Raw genomic sequence first — 12,804 nt, 5'->3', positions numbered from 1 at the left:
TAATTCCTACCTGGAACCTGCCACTTTGTGGTCTCTGGCTGCTCCTTACCTTTCTTGGCTCTAGGGGGTTTGGGGCCTAGCCTTTCCTTCCTTCCATTTACCTGGATATCCTGCTGTTCCACAGGTCCCCAGCCTCTACTGCTCCCTCCCTTTCCTGGCTTTAGGGGGCGCTGGGCCTAGCCTTGCTTCCCACCCCTTTTTACCTGGATATCCTGCTTCTCCAGAGGTCCCTGGCCTCTCCCCACCTCCCCTGCATAGACATACCTAATAGTTCAAGCTGTCCACCCATCTATTCACCCATAGATTAATGTTTGCCATCACTGACAACACAATACAATATGTGCAAAAGGGTTCATCTTTGTTGTCTGTACCTCCCATGCACCTCTCTATGTCTTCCTCTTCCTCAATGCCACCGTGTTAATCACTCACATTCAGTACATTGCCCTTCCCTTCACCGAAATCAGTATTTGTCTCTACTTTTCTAGCAGTGTTCCCTCCCCTCCTCCCCTTCCTTCCCACCCCCGGTAACCAACAAAGAAAGTTTCCTTCCATATATAAACCTTTCCTTGACTTTTTACCATAACAACTGTCTGTTAATTTTTTATACCATGGGTGGTTTGCATGTGATGCTGGAAGCTATGTCACCGGTATTTCAAATATTACCAGTATCACCCATGATGGACAGGTTTGAGCAGAGCTTTCAGACTAAGATATACTGGGAGGGAAAGCCTGGTGATCTACTTCCAAAAACTGACTAATGAATTTTCAGTGGATCACAACAGAACATTGTCTGATATAGTACTGGAAGATGATCCCTCTAGGCTGGAAGACCCTCAAAATGCATAATGGCTGCAACAATAGACTCAAGCATACTAAAGAGTGTGAACATGGCACAGAACCAATGTTGCACTCTGTTGTATGTGTGGATACATGAGTCACACTTAACTCAACAGCAATGAACAACAGTGCTCCTTTGTAATCCAGACCCAGTTGCAGTCTCAAAAAATGCAACAGGAGAGACCAAGAAAATCATGGAAATGGAGTATATTTTTCATATCATTTGCCTCTCCCTTGAGGCCTCAGTTACAGACACTGATACAGCAGCACAGAAAAGCTCAGCACCCTTTTTAGGAGTGAAATATCACACAAATGTTAAGAGAATGGGACCCAGAAAATGAAATACTGTGTTTAGTTATCAACATTATTTCTATTTCTATCAGACAAGTTGGACCACAGACGTGTAATTCTCCATATCTTAAAGCTCAAATGACTTGTCTTCTTCCTTGTGTGAAGTCAAAATAAATAATCTCAGAGAAGATGGCAGATGAGGCAAATATATTAACCAGATCCACTACAACAAAGACCTGAGAAACCAAGAGAAATGGATATGGATGACAATCCTGGAACCCAGAGTTTCAAAGGACAGGATAAAGAAGAAGATGAAATACTGATTAGGGGAATAAACCTAACAAAAAGAGTGAACAAGGAAGCATATTGAGCAGTGAATTGTTGTGGTAGTTAAGGTTGTGTGTCAACTTGGCCTGGCCTGGTTGAGTGGCTGGACAGCTGGTGGTAGTTATTCCCCATGATGAGACTGGCAATCAACTCCATGGTGGGATCTACCACAAGCAGCTGAGTAGCTGCCTTTGGGATGTGGTCTACTTCCTGTATATAAGAAGCAGCTTTGGGAATGGTCTCTATTTTATAGCACACTTGAACCCTGCATGTAGCTGAGTCATTGTTCAGCAGCCTGCATGCTCTGCCAATCTTGGGACTTTCAATGGACTTGAATTAGTGGCCTGCCATGTGGTTTAGTAACATCAAGATTGTGCCATTTTATTTGTAGACCTTGGGCTTGTTAGCCTCAGCAGCCAGTAGCTGCCTGAGTGAAGAGATGCTTCTAGCTTCAGTGGGCTGGGAACAAGAGGCAGAGCTGAAGCCTAAGGTTGAGGGGCTTTCACACAGCCCCTAGAGACTAGCACTTGGAACTTGGAGTTCTAGCCTCCTAAAATTTTAAGAACAAACCCTTGTTTGTTAAAGCCATCCCATTTGTGGTATATTCTTGTCAGAGCAGCACTAGGTAACCTAAAGAATTGTCAATGGGTCAAGCACAGCTTGGCCATTTTTAATTATTGCAAGCAGCATTCTGATCAGGGCAAGACCAGATAAAAAGCAATACTTGCCCAAGATTTCACCAGCACCCACACTGGTGATCAGTAACCAGAGATGTGACTCCATCCCAACCCTGTACAACCTTTTGGTGACTAGAGGTGTGGTCATCCCCACACCCACTCAGCCAGCAGCTGGTCATATCTCTCTCCACTGCCAGTGCTATGCCACTTTTATTTTCTTTCTTCTTAGTTCCTCCCTATTCTGCTCCTCCATTTTTTATTATTTATTTATTTATTTATTTTTGGATCCTTCAGAGCTGGTACCCCATCACTGACTACTTCCATGGCCAGATGCACCCACCCCAACCCCTCTGCAGTTGGCATGTATAGTGCAGTAAATTGCTTAATATGGCCCTTCTAACCATCATCCTTCATTCTGTGATATATTATAAATCCTAGTCTCTATGCCTCTTTATGGTGGGATGTATCTTGAGTCCCACCTTGCTGGAGGGTAACTGAAGTCACCACCCTTAGCTTCCTTGAGGGTATGCTGTTGTTGTTGTTGTTGTTATGTGCCTTTGAGTCAGACGCAACTCATAGCAACCCCTCCTTGGGTTGCTGAGACAGTATCACTATGGAAGTAAATTGCCCAACCTTCATTCTGAGGAGTGGCTGGTGGGTTTGAACCACCAGCCTTCTGGTTAGCAGTCAAGTGCCTTAGGCACTATGTATATAGGAATGTTCTGGGAAAGTTCACTCTCTTGCTCTGGTTCTGCATTTGGTTCATCATCATCTCACCCCTGGACTTGAGATAGCAGCCATCATCTGACCTGCAGATTTGGGTTCACCAACCCCTGTAACCATGTGAGTTGAGAGAATCCTCCAGACCTACACACAGACCTGGGACCTGCCTGCCCACCAGCCTCCCAGCATCTACCACCACCATATAAGCCATTTCATTGGGAGATTATGAGTTCTGTAAGACATTACAGCAAACTACAGAAAGCTAAAATGGGAGGGATATTATTGAGGGGAGGAGGAGGAGTTGATGTCAGAGATGATAGGGAGGCATGGCATTTTGGAAAAGTTGAACACTTGGGGCATCTTTAACTTCCACCTCATAGGGACTGGCCTTTTGCTGATCTTTCTGAAAAAAAATTATTCAAGAAGCAGGGCATGCTATTGCAGATCAAGCACCACATTTCCACTTCAGCCTTGTTTGGTGGCTAATGTTTGTACCAGTACTAGGCCACTTTTTAAATTCTTTTCGATCTTCATAGTTCTTCCTACTCCCCCCACCTACTCTTGTGTTTTTTTGCTTTTATTTGTTTCTTTTTGTTCCTTCATCTCTCTACCCAACCCCTTTCTGGATCCTGCAGAGCTAGTACCCAACCCCAGCTGCCTTTGTGGTCAGCAGCACCCACTCCCAAACACTCCACAGTCAATGGTGTGCATTTCCACAGAGCAAGTAATGTGTTCCCACTGCAGCTGTGTTTGGTGGCTAGCACTTGTGTCAGTAGTGCACTGTTTTTTTTTTTTTTTTTCCTCTCTCTCTCTCTTTTTTAATTTTCTTCTTAGTATTTCTCTTTTCCTCCTGTTTTTTATAAAATATTTTTCTTTTCTTTTTTCTTCCTCTTACTCCCCCCCACAATTTTTCCCCCATCAGTCAGGAGCCAGGAACTCTACCTAGTCATATGCACCACACCTATAGCCCCATCCTACAGGGTGAGGCCACCACCTGCTCCAGCATTACTGGGTCAATGACAGATGTCAGCTAACACCTTCCCAGTCTGCACTAACTGCTCTACAAGACCAGCAATTAGAGAATCATGCCCACACTCCCAACTGCTACCATATTCTCTCAGAGACAAATGATGAGAATTCCAATTCTGCCAAACTAGCCATCAGAGTAGCACATTAACCTCCTTGCCTGAATATATAAAAAGAAAACAAAACAAAAAATCAGGGTGAATCAAACTAATGTATAATAAATAAATTAATATAATAACTCCATAATGTTTTGGAGGCATTCAAAAACTTCAAATCACACCCACACACACTCACACATATAGGACAGGATAGGACAAAATGGCTCAAACAAGTGACCAAAATACAAGGTCAGAGGAAAAAAATATTATTGGAATGACCTAATAGGGAATTCAGAAGCTCTGGTGGCATAGTGCCTAAGGCATTTGACTGCTAACTAGAAGGCTCATGGTTCTAACTCACCAGCTACTACTTGGAAGGAAGATTGGACAATCTACTTCTGTAGAGATACTGCCTTGGATACCTGAGCAGGGGTCATTATGAGTCAAATCAACTTGATGGCAATAAATTTGGTTTTGTTTGGAATAGGGAATTCAAAAGATTTATACTTAGGTCCCTTCAGCAGACTGAGGAAAAGTTAAAGGAAAACTAAGACAACACCAAGAAAATCATAGACAAAAGGAAAGAAAACACAGACAAAATTCTAGAAGAATTGAGGAAAACAATACAAGAATAAATTGAAAAAATAAATGGAAAATTAGAAATCATACAAAAAACACCAAATAGATATCCTAGAGATTAATACTAAAATTTCAGAAATAGATAATGCATTGGAAGGGCAAAGGAGTAGAATTAAATCGATAGAAGAAAAAAATAGCAAAACTGAAGACAAAACTCTTAATACTGATCTGTTAAGGGAACAATCAGAAAAAAAAAAATAAGAAAAAGAATAAGAATTATGTGAGACACCATCAAGAAGAATAACTTATCTCTTGTCAAAATTCCAAAACAAGAAAAAGACAAAAAAAAAATTAAAAAATCACTGAAAAATCTGTTGAAGATTTGTTGGAATAAAGCTTCCCTGATATCATTAATAATGAGAAGATATGGATTCAAGAAATGATGAACCTCAAATAGGATACACCTCAAAAGAAAATAACTGAGACACATCGTAATCAAACTATCTAAAACTAAAGGCAAAGAAAGAATCCTGAAAACATCTCAGACTAAGAGAAAAGTCACCTTCAAAGGAGAGCCAATAAGTCTAAGCTCTAACTTTTTCAGCAGAAACCACGCAGGCAAGAAGGCAATGGGATGATATGCATAAAACCCTGAAGAAAAAAAAAAGTGCCAACCAAGAAATCCAGTGAAAATCTCTTAAATATTACAGCAACATGAGTATATTTCCTGATAAACAGAAATTAAGGGATTTTTTAAAAACCAAACCAACCATACAAGAAATGCTAAATTGAGTCTTTGGGAAGCAGAAACAACAATAGCAGACAACAGTTTAAATTAAGACACTCCACAATATTACTCAGAAATCACTCAGATATAGAAGTATCAAAAATAAAATAAACCTACAAAACTGACAATAGGGAACCAGAGACATCAATTTGTAAATGATGACAACTATAAAGCAAAAAGAAGGAATAAATGGTATCATTACAAAACTTCCAAATAGAGAAGAAATCTAGATGAATAGAGATAGAAAGACTGTTTTGAACTTTAGAAGATTAAAAAAATCACAGAGTAATACCAAAGAAAATAATAAACCTTCTAGCCAAAATAGACAATAAGAAAATCATAGACACTCAGTAAACACTAAGCAACAACAAGGAAGGAAATGATAAGAAAATCCATTAAAAAATTAACCAAGCACAGAAAAGTATTTGAAACAAAGAAACATCAGCAATCTGCACACACACACACAAAAATAAAAACAGTAAAATAACAGAAGTAAATCCATACCTATTTATAATTACACTGAATGTAAATGGCTTAAATGCACCAGTCAAGAGAAACAGAGTAGCAGAACGGATAAGAAAACATGACCCATCAATATGTTGTCTGCAAGAGATATGTCTTACACAAAAGGATAAAAATAAGCTAAATGTCAGAGAGAGAAAAACATATACCAAGCATATGGAAACAAAAGCAGGAATGGCAATACTAATTTCTGATAAAATTGAAAACTAGCAAAAGACAAAGAAAGATATTATATAATGATTAAAGGGCAAATGAACAAGAAGATGTAACCATAATCAATATCTATGCACCCATTGAAAAAGCCTCAAAATGCATAAATCAAGTTGCAAAATGCATAAAACAATTGAAAAGAGAAACAGAAATATCAACAATAACAGTAGAGGACTTTAATACTTCCCTTTCAATGTAGGATAGAACAACTAGAAAGAAGCTCAACAAAGATACAGAAAGCCTAAGCAACAAAATCAACCAACTAAACTTCATAAACACATACAGAACAGTCCATCCAACAACATCACACTATACATTCTTTTTCATTCTCCAGAATAGACTATATGTTATGCCACAAAGCAAGTTTCAATACATTTTAAAACATCAAGACACTACAAACCATCTTCTCATATTATAATATTATAAAATAGAAATCAACAACAGTAAGATCCAGGAGAAAAAAAATAAAATACATGGAAATTGAACACACTGCCTAGAAAATACTGGATAGAATAAATTTTTTTAAAAAAGTCCTTGAATCAAATGAGAATGAAAACAAAGCATATAAAAATCTTTGAGACACAACAAAAATATTGCTCAGAGGACAACTTATAACAATAAACACAGAGATCAAGAAAGAACAAAGAACCAAAATCAACACTTTAGCCTAACATTTTTCACAATTAGAAAAAGAACAGCAACAATTAAAAAAAAAAAAAAAAACACCTACAGGCACTAGAAGTAAGGAAATGGATGAGAGAACAGAAATGAATGAAACAGAAACAAAAACAGTAGAAAAAATCTACAAGGAACGATGCTCTGAAAGAATGAATAAAATTAACAAATCACTGACAAATTTAACCTAGGGAAGGAGAAGATGCAAATAACATGAATAAGAAATGAAATAGGTAATGTCAAAACAGAAAAGTGACATCTTTGGTTCTTAACACTTTAAAAAGGTCTTTTGTAGATTTGCCCAGTGCGATACAAGATTTGATTCTTTGACTGCTGCTCCCATGATTTTGAATGTAGGTTGAAGTAAAACGAAATCCCTGACAACTTCAATCTTTTCTATATTTACCATGATGTTGCTTATTAGTCCAGTTGTGAGGATTTTTGTTTTCTTTATATTGAGGTATAACCCATACTGAATGCTGTAGTCTTTGATCTTCATCAGTAAATGTTTAAAGTCATCTTCACTTTCAGTAAGCAAGGTTGTGTTGCCTGCATATCGCAAATTGTTATTGAGTCTTCTTTCAATCCTGATGCTGTTTTCTTCTTCAGATAGTCCAGCCTCTGGGACTACTTTCTCAGCATACAAATTGAATAAGTATGGTGAAAGAATGCAACCCTGACACACACTCTTCCTGATTTAAACTATGTAGTATCCCAGAACACTTGATTGTACTCATGAGGAACCTGTGTGGTGCTGGCGAAGAATGCTGAAAGTACCATGGACTGCTAAAACAACTAACAGATCTGTCCTGGAGGAAGTGCACCTGAAATGCTCCTTGGAAGCGAGAATGGCCAGATGTCCTCTCACCTATTTTGGTCATGTTGTCAGAAGGGACCATTCCCTGGAGAAGGATGTTATGCTTTGTAGGGTGGAGGGTTGACGAAAGAGGGGAAGGCCTTCAACGAGATGGATTGACACAGTAGCTGCAATGATGGGCTCAAGTATAGCAGGGATCATGGAGCTGGCGAGGGATCAGGCAGTGTTTAGTTCTGCTGTGCATGGGGTTGCTATGAGTTGGAAATGACTTGATGGCACCTAGCAACAACAACAACAACAACAGTATCTCCTTGTTCTGTTCAAACAATAGCCTTTTGGTCTATGTACAGGTTCCCCATGAGCACAATTAAGTGTTCTGGAATTAGCATTCTTTGCAATGTTATCTGTAGTTTTATTATGATCCACAGAGTCAAATGCCTTTGCGTAGTCAATAAAACACAGGTAAACAACTTTCTGGTATTCTTTGCTTTCAACCAAGATCTATCTGACATCAACAATGATATCCTTCATGCTACATCATCTTCCAAATCCAGCTTGCATTTCTGGAGTTCCCTGCTAATATATTGCTGCAACCATTTTTGAATAATCTTCATTAAGATTATACTTGCATGTGATATAAATGATATTGTTCAATAATTTCCACATTCTGTTGAATCACTTTTCTTTGAAATGGGCCTAAACATCAATCTCTCCCAGTCAGTTAGCCACATAGCTGTCTTCTCAATAAATATAAACAAGTAAGAACTTCCAGCACTGCATCTATTTGTTAAAACATCTCAATGAGTATTCTGTTAATTCCTGGAGGCTTGTTTATTTTTTTGCCAAATCCTTCAGTGCAGCCTGGACTTCTCCCTTCAATATCATTGTTTCTTGATCATATGCCACCTCCTGAAATTGTTGAATGTTGACCAATTCTTTTTGGTACAGTGACTCTGTGTATTCCTTCCAACTTCATTTGATACATCCTACATCATACAATATTTTGCCCATGTTGTTGTTGTTATGTACCGTGGAGTCGGACCCAACTTATAGTGACCCCTCCTTGGGTTTCCAAGGTGGTATCACTACGGAAGTAGATTGCCCCATTTTGCCCACAGAATCCTTCAAAATTGCAACCTGAGGCTTGAATTTTTTCTTCAGTTCTTTCAGCTTGAAAAATGCCTAGCATGCTCTTCCATTTTGGTTTTCTAACTCCAGGTCACATTTCATTATATTACTTTACTTTGTCATCTTGAGCTATCCTTTGAAATCTTCTGGTCAGCTCCTTTATTTCAACATTTCTTCCCTTCGCTTTAGCTACTCTCTGTTCATGAGCAAGTTTCAGAGTCTCTTCTAACATCCATTTTGGTCTTTTCTTCCTTTTCTATCTTTTTAATGATCATTTCCTTTCTTCATGTGTGATATTCTTGATGTCATCACACAACTTGTCATTTATGTTCAATGTGTCACATCTATTCTTCAGACAGTCTCTGAATTCAGGTCATAAATACTGAAGGTCATATTTTGGATCTTGTGGATTTATTGTAATTTTCTTCAGCCTCAACTTGAACTTTAACATGAGCAATTGATGGTTTGTTCCACAGCCAGCTTCTGGTCTTGTTTTGACAATGATATTGAACTTTTCTCACTTCTTTCCACAGACGTAGTCTATCTGATTCCTGTTTATTCCATCTAGTGAGATCCACATGTATAACCTCCATTTATTTTGTTGAAAAGGGATATTTGCAATGAATAAATCATTCATTTGAAAAATTTTATCATGTGATCTCTGGCATCATTTCTATCACCAAGGTGATAATGGTGATAGATGACTCTTCTTTGTTTCCAACGTTCACATGTCAGTCACCAATAATCATCAGTACATCTGATTGCATGTTTGGTCAATTTCAGATGGTAGAAGTTGGTAAAAAAAAAATCTTCAACTGCTTCATCTTTGGCTTTAGTGGTTGGTGCATAAATTTGAATAGTAGTAGTATTAACTGGTCTTCCTTCTAGGTGTAAGAATAGTATCCTATCACTGACAGCATGCACTTCACAATAGATCTTGAAACATTCTTTTTGATGATGAATGTGATGCCATTCCTCTTCAATTTGTCATTCCCTGCATAGTAGATGATATGATTATCGTATTCAAAATGGCCAGTAACAGTCCATTTCACCCCAATAATGCCTAGGATATTGATCTTTACATTTGGCATTCCAATTATTAATGGATGCTTGTAGCTGTTTCTTCCCATTTTAAGTAGTGCTCTGTCAGCTAATGAGGGTTCCAAAAGCTTTACTCCATCCACCTCATTAAGGTCAACTTTACTTTGCAGAGGCAGCTCTTCCTCAGTTCTATTTTGAGTGCCTTCTGACCTGAGGGGCTCATCTTCCAGCACTATATCAGACAATGTTTCAGTGCTATTCATAAAGTTTCCAGTGGCCAGTTTTTTCAGACGTGGATGGCTACTCCTTCTTCCTAGTCTGTTTTCATTTGGAAGCTCTGCTGAAACCTGTCAACTATGGGTGACACTGCTTATATTTGAAGTACCAGTGAGATAGTCGCCAGCCTCACAGAAACACACAAGCCACCACAGTACAACTAATTGACTGATGAGTGTTGGCTTTAGTCATTAGTGAGATTCATATCAAAACAACAATGAGATAACATCTCACTCTGGCATTAATAGCAAAGTTAAAAAAAAAAATGCTGGCAAAGATGTGGAGAGGCTGGAACTTTTATACACTGCTGGTGGAACTATAAACTATAGCAATCCTGTGGAAAATGGTATGGCTCTTCCTTAGAAAGTTGGAAACAGAAATAGCATATGGTCCAGCAATCCCACTGTTGTTGATAAGTGCTGTTGAGTTGGCTTCAACTTATAGCAACCCTATGAAAAAAAAACAAAACACTGCAGGCTCTGTGCCAGGCTCACAATTGTTGCTACGCTTGAGCCCATCATTGCAGCCACTGTGTCAATACATCACATTGAGGGTCTTCTCCTTTTCACTGACCCTATACTTTTCCAAGCATGATATCCTTCTCTAACATGACCAAGTACATGAGATGAGGTCTGGCCACTCTCACTTCTAAGGAATATTCCATCTGTACTTCTTCTGAGACAAATTTGTTTGTTCTTTTGGCAATCCATGATATTTCCATACTTCTTATCCAATAGCACAATTCAAGAGTACCAGTTCTTCTTCAGTCTTTTATGCCTTATTCATTATAATAGCAATCCCACCACTAGGTATATATGCTAGAGAAATAAGAGCCATGACATGAAAAGATATGCACACACTTACGTTCATTACTCAACTGTTCATAGGCAAGTTCAAGGTGAATCTTAAAGCAAGTCCATGAGGCTCAAAATATGGCTTTCAGTATATCTCTCTTGAATTTAGAGACCATCTCAAGAATAGATTTGACCCATTGAACACAAAAGACCAAAGACCAGATGAGTTGGAGAGATGACATCAAGGACATTATGCATGAAGAAGGTAAGAGGTAAATAAAAAGACAGGAAAGAAAGAAAAGATCAAAATGAATGTCAGAAGAAACTCTGAAACTTGCTCTAGAACTAAGAGAAACTAAAGAGAATCGAAGAAATTATGAAGTAAAAGAGCTGAACAGAAGCTTTCAAAGGGTAGCTTGAGAAGACAAAGTAAAGCATTATAATGAAATGTGTAAATATCTGGAGTTAGAAAATCTAAAGAGAAGAACACATTAGGAATTTCTCAAGCTAAAATAACTGAAGAAAAAAGTCAAGCCTCCAATTGTTATATTGAAGGATTCTATGGTGAAAATATTAAACAGCACAGGAAATATCAAAAGAAGATGGAAGGAATACACAGAGTTACTCTATAAAAAGAATTGATTGATATTCAACCATTTCAGGAGGTAGCACATGAATAAGAACCAATGATATTGAAGGAAGAAGTCCAAGCTGTACTGAAGACATTGGTGAAAAAACAGGCTCCAGGAACTGATGGAATACCAATTAAGATGTTTCAACAAACAGATGTAGCACTAGAGATGCTCACTCCAAGAAATTTGGAAAAAAGCTACCAGGGCAACCAACTGGAAAAGATCCATATTTCTGTCCATTCCAAGAAAAGGTTATCCAACAGAATGTAGTAATCGTTGAACAATATCACTAACACTACGTGTGAGTAAAGTTTTGTTGAAGATAATTCAGTAACATTTGTAGCAGTGCATATACAGTGAACTGCCATAAATTCAAGCCAGATTAAGAACAGGATGTGGAATGAGGGATATCATTGCTGATGTTAGACAGATTTTAGCTAAAAGCAAGGAATACCAGAAAGATGTTTACCTGTGTTTTATTAACTATGCACAGCCATTCAAATATGTGGATCATAAGAAATTGTGTATAACATTGTGAATAATGGAAATTCTAGAACACTTAATTGTGTTCATTTGGAACCTGAACATAGAACAAGAGGTAGTCATTTAAACACAACAAGGAGATAGTGTGTGGTTTAAAATCAGAAAAGACATTTTTTAGAGTTGTATCCTTTCACCATACTTACTCAATCTCTTTGCTGAGCAAATAATCCAAGAATCTGGACTGTACAACAAACAAGAATGCCGTATTAGGATTGGAGGAAGACTCAATAACAATATGCAAAATGCAGATGGGGCAAATTTCCTTGCAGAAAGTGAAGAAGACTTGAAGCACTTACCGATGAATATCAAAAAATATTCAGTTAACAAAAGTCCCCAAAACTGAACCAATCAGCAGCATCGTGATAACTGGAGAAAAGATTGAAGTTGTCAGGGATTTCATTTTAATTGGATCCACAATCAACACCCATGTAAGCAGCAGTCAAGAAATCAAACAACTATTAGGTATGTCTAAGGAGATCTGGTAGCATAGTGCCTAAGGCACTTGAATGCTAACCAGAAGGCTGGCGGTTCAAACCCACCAGCCACTCCTTGGAAGGAAGGTTGGGCAATCCTATTTCCGTAGTGATAATGCCTCGGAAACCCAAGGAGGAGTCAGGGCCGACTCAACGGCAAATAACAACAACAACATTAAGTATGTCTATGCAGGAGGGAGTGTGACTATGACCATTGTTGGCAGACAATGTTCCTACAAGTGTATTTGTATGTTCTTTAAGAATATCCAGGGGAGGCGGGGCAAGATGGCGGACTAGGCAGAAGGATTGCACAGACCCTCTTCAACAAAGAAAAGGGAAACCAATTAA

The sequence above is a fragment of the Orycteropus afer genome, unplaced genomic scaffold, assembly GCF_000298275.1.
Source record: "Orycteropus afer afer isolate SDZICR_OR568_19922 unplaced genomic scaffold, OryAfe1.0 scaffold00071, whole genome shotgun sequence".
NCBI lineage: Eukaryota > Metazoa > Chordata > Mammalia > Tubulidentata > Orycteropodidae > Orycteropus > Orycteropus afer.
The sequence above is the reverse complement of the archived record's forward strand: the minus strand, read 5'-3'. Positions refer to the sequence as shown.